The sequence below is a fragment of the Epinephelus fuscoguttatus genome, linkage group LG12, assembly GCF_011397635.1.
Source record: "Epinephelus fuscoguttatus linkage group LG12, E.fuscoguttatus.final_Chr_v1".
In the NCBI taxonomy this organism is placed as follows: domain Eukaryota; kingdom Metazoa; phylum Chordata; class Actinopteri; order Perciformes; family Serranidae; genus Epinephelus; species Epinephelus fuscoguttatus.
The window spans coordinates 16,486,055-16,498,825 of NC_064763.1; the positions used below are offsets into that span (position 1 = coordinate 16,486,055).

At 40.1% G+C, this 12,771-nt stretch overlaps 1 protein-coding gene across 2 annotated transcripts in view; it reads right to left on the reverse strand.

Annotated features, from left to right (window-relative positions):
* tmem132e (transmembrane protein 132E) overlaps positions 1–12,771 on the reverse strand; it is a 556,143-nt gene that overhangs the window by 81,145 nt on the left and 462,227 nt on the right. The gene's annotated exons all lie outside the window — the stretch shown is intronic.

Genomic DNA, 12,771 nt, shown 5'->3' on the forward strand with positions numbered 1-12,771 from the left:
TTTACAGGAGGACCAGATCAAATGCCTTGTGTGAGAAAGCTGTTCTTGATTGGTCAGAATTTTCATGTGGGAAAAATCCAGGAAGTAAACAAAATGCTGAAGAGTACACTTGCAAGATAAATGTGACATTTTCTAATGTCACAATGGAGGGACAACTACGCAGGTTGATTTTAGCGCTGCTCATCGTGGACTATATTGCTGTCATTGTTCATTTTAGTCAAACCATACAGTTTGACGAGGCGCGGCGCCAACTAGAAAACAATGTTTTGATGCACGTCAATGACAAATACTGACACTGAAACCAACTTCTTAGCATTAACTTTCATTGCATTTAATTTGTTTTCTTGCTATATGCTGTCACACAGATTTTAATGGACTTAATGATCAGACAAAGTACACAGGGTCGAACACAATGACGGCAGTTTTAACAGCTTTTTAATCAGGGAAAATACAGTCACTGGCATGCATATGTGTTACCATGACCTGGACAGATTTCACGATCAGAAGATGTATTTATTATTGGTTTAACTGTTGCTAAAATAACATAGCTACTATCTTAAAATCCTGTGATTGGTTCGTTTTATTTCACACCACCAACAAACCGCACCAGCATCCATTTAGAAGCGGACCGTGACCGACCTATTCGTGTGGTCTTGGTTCAGTTCTTTGATCCGCAGCAGGGTTCGATTGACAGCTTTCACATCAGCCCAAATGAACCGTACTGACCATGCAAACGCACCTGAGTTTGTTTTTAACCGAACCAAACAGGTTAGGTGTGAAAGCACCCTAACATTTCTTTTACAGTCTAAACTCTATGGATGTTGCTTTAATGTTTAATGTACGATGACACTGTAAGATTTATGGTAAATGGTCAATTTTAACCTTGTGTCTTTTTTAATCTTAAATATGATGATTTCCTTTTACTTACATGGATGGCAAGGCATTTTGCTCACTAGTTGAATTGATTTCCATAAATCTTTTTATATATTCGTTAATTATTAAAAACGATAAAACTAACTGAAAGCACTGGACAGAATGCACTGATTTATTAAATATTTAACAGATTCCCTCATATTTCCCTGACCATAACCAAGTGTTTTATAGCCTTAAACATAACAACACCAGGCCATACAGCCCAGCCTCCTCATTATGACTCCTGTACAGTATAAGAATGTCACTTTTCCTGTTTGGACAATGTTTTCCGTCGAGTGTTTTCCAGACGGTGATCACATTTCCACCAAAAACTATTTGGCAAATGTATTTTGTATAGGAAACAGAGTCGGACTGTCTCGCTGATGTAGCGGAAAAAGCCTCATGCCAGACATAATAATTCATTTATTTGTGCATTACTGAAAAAAATCCAACCTGACGTTAGACTTATTTATTTTCCTATACGTGTTTCCACTTATGCACGGCTCTGTTGTTAAGAGAGACGTTAAAACGGATGAGAAGTGACAGTTTTCTAATGGTATTCCTGCTTACTTAGACGGAGTTATCATATGCAGTGAATTAATCAGTGATCGCCTCTGAATGAAAACACTGTGCAGGTCTTGTCAATAAACAATCACTGCTCCCTAATCTCGCTAGCTAGCTTTCTTCTTCTATTTTAAGGCCAGAGTGTCGAGCTCGTGCGAGGGGATTGCAAATTTGGGCCTGCCTCTCACTTTCAAATAAGCGTAACTGCAGTGGCTGCAGATTTGCTTCTGACCAATCAATAGCTTTTGGTAGATAACCTGATTGCTCTGGTGGCCGTGCACGTGAAATATTTCAGCATTCCCTCTCATGCTCCTCTCTGCAGTGTGAAAATACCAAACACTTTGGCTGGGATCTCACTGCAAACATGCCAGTGATGTAGCAGCGATAACAGCCCTCCTGTTATGAAAATCCTGCTTGTTGGGTTTGTAATCCTCAGGTTCAACAAGCCTTACATGAAACTGTCTCACTGGTGGCGAAGGGGCAAATTAAATCTCTCTCCACCCGTGACGAGAAGCATCCCACCCAGACCTCACCTTTAAGCTGAGAGCCGGGCGCTCGCCGTCTGTCCTTCACAAAAGCAGAGACCCGTCCCACCATTCAGTCTGAGAGCCTTTTAATGAAAGCTGCATCAAACTATCTGTACGAGCCTCCACCCACAAAAGGCTCCTCTCAGGAACATCGTGATGAGATCTCAGCCTATTTGTCTCGACATCACTCACTGAAAACAAACACCCCCGTCTGTCTGTGACACACTAAAGCTGTCATCAATATGGCCCACTGGAGTGAGTACATGTACAGCCGCTCAATACAGTGTCGACTGCCACCACCCTGGAGGGGAGGAAAAATGATGTTCACAATGCACTGATCTGGGTTAGGGGGCATGTTTTTATCAGAGTAAATTGTGTAAAAAAAAGGGGGAAAATGACATTTCCACACTTGACATTTTGACATGGGTTTTAGATCAGACTTAGGAGAAATATCAAATCACTATCTGTCTGCACACGACCTTATCAGAATCCTCATTGATTCTCGTTTTGGGTTTCTATCTCTTTACATTCACAACAATAACAGTAACCAAACCTACGACAGTCTTAACTTAAAGGGACAGTTTTAATACACATTTTTCCTCTTACCTGTAGTGCTGTTTATCAGTCTACATTGTTTTGGTGTGAGTGTTAGAGATATTAGCCATAGAGATGTCTGCCATCTCTCAAACATAAGCCTCGTTTCCACCAAACACCTTCTGTATGTTCCCTTCGGAACCAAAAGTTACCCTTCAGACATGGTACCTACACCCTTGGTCCGTTTAGTGTTTCCACCACAAACAGTACCTTTAAATGTGGGTGGGGTTGTTGTCACTCACTGCTCCGTCCAGCACTCACTGTATTTCCTCATTATCTGTGACCCTACATAATCACTGGCCCTACAGGTGTAGGATGTGCTAGGTATCATCCTGTGTCAGTTATGGACGTTCAGGGATGGCATGTCAGTCTGCACTTGTTACATGCAATGTGTCTTTTCAAATACATTCCTGTTTTCACAGGGCATGAAGAGTTTCAGCTTGTTAGATGCATACAGGCTTTTCAAAATAAACATACAGCACAATATTTTTAGGTTTACTCCTTCAGGTTTAGGCAATAAAAGTACGTGGTTAGGTTTAGAAAAAAACACCATGTTTGGTTTAAAATAAGTACGCTTGTTACTAAAGTAATGTAACGTCACGTGACACATGTATCTAGCGTAGCATGCTACATAAACTAGCACATCATGTTGTAATGCTGTATGACCCATCCACTACACCTCCTGCTCACCCCTATGAGGACTTCTTCACTCTTTAAACTACAATAACTGCCTGCAGCATGAGAAACAGCCACCACCCAGTGCATCTAATACCGCCACTAAGGGTGCCTCTGTGTGTCGGTGTCTGCTGCCAAGGGCCACTGGCCAAGCATTGGTATTTGACGAGATGGGAGTGAAAACGAGCACCAACCCCCAAAAATCTGAAAGACTCAACAGCAATGTCTCCTTCCAGAAATTGTGAGCAGTTTCATGTTTCACGACCAGTTGCGTAAAGGACATAAAAGGACAGCTTTTTTTCGTCAGTGTCTGACGTTGGAAGTCACTGACCCAGCAGCTTCAGAGTGAAACCAAGGTGCTTGAGTAACTGAGTCATGATTTCTAGAAAGAGACATTGCTGCTGCGTTTTTCAGATGTATTTTTCTGGCTCTTTGAGCACCACAAGCCATTATATCCATTATATCCCCCAGACATCTCTACAGCTGATATCTCCAATGCTCAGCAACCGGCGCCACAACAATCTACTCTGATAAACAGCACTACAAGTAAGAGGAACGATATGTATGTATTTTTGATTTTGGGTTGAACTGTCCCTTTGAATTGATGAGCATTTTCCTCTCCTATGCTCTTGTAGCTGCTGTGTTACAGTTTGTTTTATTGTATTTCCTTGGGGCGTCTCAATAGGATTGACCTTCTCATCAAAATACTAAATAATGTATGTGTTTGCTAATTAACGTCACTTGAGTCCCGTTCTTAAGGTTTCAGAGAAAACAAGGAATTATCAGCATAAAGAAATGTTTATTAGGCTTTTCTGTCCTCCATTGTGTTCCATAATTTAAATGAACAGATTAAATATTTCATGTGACTGTTTGCTTCAGATTTGTAGCTACTAGTATAGAAAACAGTCATATAAGTAAAATTCAGCATTAAGGTATTTTCTAAAAAGCAGTGGGCGGTGAAAGCTTAAATGAGTGATTTCATACCAGAGGAGGAGAGAGGGGAAGTAAACATGACTCGAGAAAGTCCGCTCTCGTTTCCATTACGTTAATGATGTACTGTCTGTATAGCACAAAGTATATTTTTTAAAAGCTGTAGCTTGGGGCTTTTTGTGAGCTCAGGGGGATTTCATTCTTTGATCAGAGGTCTGTTTGAACTGATTAACAGGGAGAGTTCATCGGATCAAAGCACCGCGAGGCAGAATTACAACAGCCGAAGAACAGAGATGGTGAACAGAGAATGGTCCGTGCTTAAGTCCATAATATAAAATCTGAAGCACTTTAGTCTACAACAATGATTTTTAAAAGCATTTAAAGCAAAGTATAAGGATGCTTCACTGAAATAAAGTTAGGGGGATTAGAGTTTTATGGGGATTTACGCACTGGAACTGTTTTTCTGGTGAACAACAGTTGGCACAGTGAATGTGCGTAGCTTCTTAGAGTCTTGTCATCACAGTGAGGTTGCCAGGTTTTGTATCACTGTGCCTGTACTGAGATCTGTATACAAAGACTTGTGCCCACTTATTGTATGTCCCAACCTGTGCCATGGTAAAGATGGACTGAGCAGAGGAATTAACTGTCGTCTATTTTCTTCCATTTACCACCACAGTGACTGTTTATTGGGCTCTGAGTTCTGCTAAATTACCAGTGACCTATTCTTAATACTGTCCTTGAATGCATCATGTGTCGACACAAATGGAAGCTGCTGCTCTGCTAATGTGCTAGTCACACTGCGCCTCCTGTGTAGACATGATGTCAGGCTGTTGCACACACACTTGTAAGTACGGCTGCCCCCGACCAAGCTTCAGTCGACCAGAAAGGTCATTAGTCATGAAGATTTCATTGATCGCTTAGTCGCAGAAAAAAAAACAATTGTGAAACTATTAGGAGCTGTGCCTTGTCAAAATAATCAAAACCTATATGAGTGGACCATGTGGGACTTTAATTTGAAAGGACAGACACAGGAAGAGGCCACGCTCAGCAGTCAGACAGGAGTCAGGTTAATTTCCAGGGCTGGTACCTGCGGTTATTCCACAGGCTAGTTAATAATATGTCGGGCAGGAAATCCAAAGTGTGGGATCATTTTGAGAAGGTGAAGGACGAACCCAAGGTGATATGTAAACTCATCTTCATTGGTCGACTACAAACATGACGTATCATCTGAAACATGGAAGTAGCTACATGCCCATTAGCCCACAGCGTCATTAACAGGCGGCTCGCTCAGTGTGTGACGTGCACTTGTAGATAAAATATAGGCCTATATTAATGAAGGTTCATTAGTACGCTTTTGTATTCCTCTGTAATGTAGCACAGTGTTAACAATGTTACTGACACTATTCTTTCTCACACCTTCAACTCAAACCATTGTGTTGCCCCGCCCTAAATATATCATTTAATAATTAATATGTTAAATATGCGGGCGAATAGTCGACTAATGGCCCTAAATGATGACTATTGGTCGACTAGGAAAATTCTTAGTTGGGGGCAGCCCTGCTTGTGAGTGAGAAACAAGATACATGGATGTAAGAATGAAGTCAGTGAGGGCTCAGTCCACAAGTCCAGATGGTGGACATTTGGATTCAGCCTCAGTATTTTTGGCATCTGTTTTTATTATACAGGAAACACTGTGGCGCCCACTTCCTGTTCACAAATTCTCATCTTACAGCCAAACAGTGCACTAAAATATATTTCTGAAGACATTTTAGGTGAGAAATAGGCAACAAAATAAAAGTTAATAGTTTAACAGTTTCTCTCTCTCTCTCTCTCTCTCTCTCTCTCTCGATCCGCTTCTATACTCTGTAATGGTGGCAGGCATGTGAAAATGCTTAGTCCGAGCCACAGAGAGCTCAAATCAGATTTGAGCTGAGAGATGAGCAGGGAGATCTGGGTGCTGGTAAGATGGAGGGAAGTTTACCTCAGTTAATTTACACATATTATCCACATTGTTACAAAGCTGGTTGTAAATTGGCAACATGTGAACAAGTATCCTTCTCTCTGCTGGGCAGCATTAAACAGTATTTGAAATGGGAAAGAGTTCTTGATTACATTAATGGCCCTTTAAGAATCTATGGCTTAGCTCCCTTCCATGTACACATACGCTCATTTACATCACGCTTTTGCTTATTTGGCTCCATTTGTGACACAGCCTCCCCTTTTTCTTAGTGTATGTCTTAATCCTCTGTGTTAAGTTACACATGTATATACTAATTCATTTCTTGCTTTCTGTTTGTTCCCATGTCTCCTTAAAACTTAATAAAACGTTAATCATAAAAAAAGAAAGAAAGAAAACTAGCAAAGTATTCCTTCAGCACACAGGTATGGGGTTGATGATCGTCTCATCTGACTCTAAGAAAGAAAGCAAATAAATGCATTTCCCAAAACACTGAACTGTTTTTAAAAAGTTTAAAGTAACCAACAAAGACATTTATTGATCAAAAAATAGTTCAAATTACTGAAAAACTGCTAAAATTGAGCCATTGTCTGCTGCGCTCCCCACTCTGCACAACATTTTTCCAATTTTTGGTCTACAAAACTTACCTACAAAATAAAACACATATTGTTGTAATAAAAGATTCTCCCTTGGGTGTGGAAACAATCTATGTAAACAGCCCCTTGAGAACATCTATTGCACTAAAAAGAAACCCATTTTCTTTTTTCATGCAACTTCAGAATGGGCAAACATCAGTGACGACGGAGCAGCTTTGAAAACGGGATAAAAGAAATGAAAGTGTGCTTGTCAGTCCACGTCTGTCCTGCACAAGTTTTTGTTGGGAGTCAATATTGGCACTTAAAAATGAGCTGTGAATCTTTTTTTTTCCTGTTTCATCCCCCGTTTTAACACTGAATTATTCAGACCACAAAAATGAGACTCATTTCATAAATGATCGGTTATTTCTGTTGTCCTGACTGCGACAGTGGTAATGCCACAGCTTTTTAAAGAACATTATTCATCTGAAAGCCATTGACCACGATCAATAATGCATTGGTTCATGTGGTGTTATCAACAAGCCGCTGCTAGAATGGGACTGTTCCAGATGGGCGGTTACAGGAGAATAAATGGGCTGAATAATTCCAGCGCTGACTAGAGAGTGATCCAATGAAGAGGAACTCCAAGATAAGTAGAGAATAATAAAGAGAGGAGTGTGATGAAGAGATCAACAATACGGCCCGAAGGGAAAACACTGTCACCTCATTTCCTCAGTTTCAGGTAATTTTGAGTAAACAAAACCAGCTGTTCAAACAGAACTGGTACTCAGATGTATTCACCAATGAGATGCAAAATGATGCTGATGTTTATATTTGTCTTTTTTTTAGGGGGGGAGATGGAGGGGGTTACATGTGTTAGGAGCGGGGGCTTTAAATAGCAAGCAGTTACTTGTTTGCTGCTTAAATTTTGCACTAAAAGACATATGAATGAGAACAATTATTGAACTTAGAAAACATATTTGAATTCTGCTTATTACTGCATTGAATTGGGTAATTAGGGGAAGAATTGTCTTGAGAGTTCGTGTGTTTTTGGGGGGCTCATTACTGTAAAGTCTCTGAGCTAGGCTGCTGAACATCCTGCAGTAAAAGCTCATCAGCTCAAACGAAAGAAAACAGGTTTGGAATCTCTTTTAGATAAAACAAAGGAGAATATTATCAAAAAGAAAGCTGCAGGGAAATGAAGGTGCTGAAACGGTGATAACAGAAACTATCCACATTAACTTATTCATTGTGAGCCAATAAAAGTATTGATGAACCGATTGTGATATTCTTGGCTGATACCAATGTTGTTGTTGTTGTTGTTGTTGTTTATTTACTTTTGGTTGTTATTTAGTCCCCTGTTTGTGACAGGGAAACAAAGAAATCCGTTTCAAAGACATCATTCTTTCATTACACCCTTTGAGCACAAATTCAAGCACAGAAATTTATTAAACAACCTTTCGTTTACATGAAAAACAAAAAAAAAAAATGCATGTTCTCCTCATGTCAGTGTGTGTTTCCTCTGGGTGCTCCAGCTTCCTCCCACAGTCCAAAGACACGCAGGTTAATTGGTGACTCTTATTGTCCTTAGGTGTGAATCTGAGCGTGAATGGTTATCTGTCTCTATGTGTCAGCCCTGTGTGTATGAATGGCTGGATGAGTCATAATGACCATCTGACTGTATATAATGTATAACCACATTACTCAGATTTACGATGTGTTAAAACTAGAAGTTAGCTAAGTTAGCACACCGTCAGCCAGTCTCTCCGAAGTTCACAGCAAAAGTTCAATTTTTTGAAAGTACTCGAGGCAAATTCAGGATCGCAATATTACAGAGTTTCCCAGACACATCGGACATAACAGAGATTCCTACAAGGATTAATGGTCTCAAGCCCTGCCTGTGACACAACAGAAAAACATCGACCACTGCCATCGGTGAGTGTCATCTTATTTACCGATAGGCCAACAGCAGTCAACAAGGCAAATATCTGCTGATAATCTGGTGCATCCCAAATAAAAATACATGTAACATGAGTGGCACATTTATTGTTTATAAACAGAGCAGCAATGGGAAATATTTACCACTTTGTGGCTTCCTTAAATCTTGAAAGCTGTATTCTGGCAATTAAATTGAGAAGATATTGAAGTCTGAAATATATGCAAACATTATTTTCTGTTTAAGTGAAATTTAAAAAGGCTGCCCACAGGCAACAAGTCCTCATACTTAATGAAAAAATAGGTTACCTGTCATTGCTGTCTAAAAATTACACTTTTGACTCTTTTAACCGCCAATGAGCGTTTTCTGCGCCTAAATTAATGTTCTTAAAATGTGGTTAAAGCTACTGTGTGTAGGATCAGAGTGACTGTGGAAGAATGGGACGCATTATATGTGGATGAAATGTAACATCTGAACTGCTCAGACTGATCAACTTCGTTCTCTCAATGCAACCATCACATAAAAACATATGCAGAGCTGCTTTAAGTTAAGGCAACTGACACCACTGCAGCTCAGGAAAAGGAATCAGCTTCATGGTGCCCTCATGATTTCTCTGATGAAGTCACTTCCCACAGCAATAAATAGCATTGCATGTTTTTGCCCGTGACACAAAACAGAGTGCAGCACAAATCTTAAATTACCTAGATGATGTTTTGTTGGAATATATTACTTAAACCTCCTTGAAACTCACTCCGTTTTGATACAAATAAAGACTTCATGCAGACCTTCAAACAACCTAAAATACTCATAATGTGAAGCAATTTCACAACACTACATTTCCACAAGAAAATCTCCAGAGGCATGAGTGCTTTTTATATAAAAAGATTTTACGTTCACGCTCAATCAATTTGATGGGAAAGGAGCATTAAAACATGAATTCTTCCGTGACACCACTCTTTATAATTTCAGATGCCTATTGTTGGGCTGTTTGGCTTTAGGTGGTCACAGAATTGACTGGGTTTTTGACAAAATGCAGCGTGACACGTTGTTTCTCTATCCATGCTTGACCCCCTACTGGACATTTCACACATGGTGACAGGGTGGCAAAGATTACATGACATGGGTCACTAAATATAGCAAGAAAGGCTGCCACAAAGGCGCTAAGAGGTAAACAAGAGAGGAATGCTGGATTTCCTTTTCAGGTAAGGCCGCTCTGTCTTCTTCCTCTCTATTCTCTTTCTCCCCAGCCATGAGGGAGTCCATTGGGATGCCAATATTTAGACCAGCAGTTGCTAATGTCTCCGAGGCTTGGTGATAACCAGCCTAACTCCCAGTGCTTCAGTTCTTAATGAATTGAACGCATCACATATTGTGATTTATGGCTGTAAATTTTTAGTTGCTTTTCCTCAGTGGAACTAGCCCAACAGCAGGCCAAACTGCACACATGTTAAAAAAAAAAAAAAAAAACTACAAACAAATTGTGATGGATGTCCACTGGGGTAATGTGCGAGCAGCTGTTTAAAGGATCGGTTCACTCAAAGTCCCAAAACACAAGGAGAAACCTATATTCTCACCGACCTAAACTGGCATCCATTTGGATAGTTTTGTCTTTATTTGCAGACTCAGAGTTCTGCCAACACTTCAGTACAATCGAGGTGAAAGTAATTCTAAGTGTTGGTCCCAGCATTTATCAATGCAGCAAGTCCAAAAGCTTTGTCTTAGTTATTCTGAATAACCCACAAACTTTATTGTCGATAGTTTTCATTAGAACACTTTCTACCAGAGAAATAGTCCCTAAAAGACTGTGCAAAGAGACTACGGTAAAATATAATGCTGTTCAACTTTTGAAATATAATCTTTTTTTACTGCATCCAAAGTTTCCATCTAATCTTCGATTTATCACCATTGTATCAGAGTGGAGGCAGAAACCAGCCCTGTTGCTGGAAGAAAATGTTGGCACTGTATATTTCTGCTAACTACAGATATGTTACATTTGTATGTTTCATATGTATGATATCATTGTTTTTAAAGTGATTCTGATTACATGCAAATGACCTGACCTTGTAATTGGGAGGAGGAGGGAATGGGGGATGGCACAACAGCTAGGTGAGACAGCTGCCCAACTTCAGACCACTGCAGCCTTGCAACTGGGTGTTTTTTTAGTGGGGTCGGCGGCATTTCAGCTGTGATTTTGCCATCAAAAGTAGGTGCTTTTCAGTGAGACATTGGTGTCATTTTCAGTTGTGACTGTGCCACCAAGTACAGGTGATTTTTAGTGAGATGTCTGCAGTATTTGTAGCTGCATTTGTGCACCCTAAAGCAATTTTTTTTTATTGAGACATTGGTGCATCTCCAGCAATAATTGTTGCAGCAAAAGTATGGTTTTTTTGGTGAGACATCGTTTGCATTTCCAGCATTGACTTTGCCACCAAAAGTGAGTGTTTTTAGCAAGACATAAGCAAAATTTCCTGCAGTGACTTTGCCACTAAAAACAGGTGTTCTTTAGCGATAGTTAGGTGGCAATTCCAGCAGCAATTGTGCCACCAAAAGTGGGTGTTTTTTTGGTGAGATATCATTTGCATTTCCAACAGTGACTTAGCCATCAAAAGCGGGTGCTTTTTAGCAAGACATCTGCGGCATTTCCAGGGGCATTTATGCCACCTAAAGCAAGTTTTTTTTTAATCAAGATAATGGTGCATTTCCAGCAGCAAATATGCTGCCAAAGCAAGTGTTTTTTGGTGAGACATGGTTTGTATTTCCGGCAGTGACTGTGCCACCAAAAGTGATATATATATATATATATATTTTTTTTTTAGCAAGATATTGCCAGCATTTCCATTGATAATTGTGGAACCAAAAGGGGATGTTTTTTTTAAGAAAGATGTCAGCAAAATGTCCAGCCATAATTTGGCAATGAAAAGCAGATGTTTTTTAGCTGTGGCATTTCCAGTGGCATTTGTGCCACCTAAAGCAAGTTGTTTTTTTACTGAGACAATGGTGCATTTCTAGCAGCAATTGTGGCAGCAAAAGCAGATTATGTTTTGGCAAGACATCAGTGGCATTTTCAGTGGCAACTGAGCCACCAAAAGCATGACATTTTTAGCAGGACATGAGCAAATTTCTGGCCATAATTTACAACCAAAAGTGTGTGCTTTTTTAACAAGACATTGGCAGTGTTTCCAGCCATGATTGTGTCACGAAAATGGGTATTGAAAGCCCAAACATCTTTACTGATCTTTACTTAACCATAACCATGTTCCATTCCACAATGTTCCATACATATAGTTCTCAGAAACGTACAATGCCAACATTTATTCTGGTGAATGCGGTGCAGATATGCCTCCGACACTATGCTTGCCACACCACATTTTTTGTCATGTTTGTGTTAATTTTGGGTGAACTGAGCCTTTAAGCTGCCTCTACGTGTTCCTGCCTATATTTACTGGTCAAATCATTTAGCTGCATTCCTAAAAGCAGCCTAGCAAACGATTAATAGGCTATACACCATTTAGACTGCATTAAGCCTGCAAATCACTTAGCAACTCCAGTTTCACTATTACCATAAAGTTGCATTTACCGTAGAATCTGCCCAGACAGAGTCCATTACAGTCCCGTCAGACACTACAGGACTGTGATTAGGTGTTTTTACTCCTTTGAGGAACTTGGCATAATTACTGCTCTTAGACAAGATCTCATCTCAAAGGTATTTTAATGCCCGCAGTCAAAATTGTCTACCTCATCACTCCACGAAGACTGAATTAACAGCAGATGTAGTGAGACTAGGCAGATAATATCTCCATTCATTTAACTTTGTGCTATAAAGCAGAGGGCGCTTTAGTCACTGCTGCGGGCCAAGGCTGTATTTTATCTTATAGCTCCTGGGGCATTAACAAAGAGTGGTGTATGCTTTTAAAAGGTGCCTTTAATCAGAGAGTGAACTATGACTGTTTTATGCAGGGAAACCTTTTTGGAGACCTTTTGTCCATTGTTTGGGAAGACAAATATCGTTGTCTTTGTGTGGCAGGAGCGAGGGCAGGAATCAACAGCTGCAGCTGCGGTAGTTGGTTAGAGAGATGCAGTGTGTTTAGGCCCGGGGCTGTT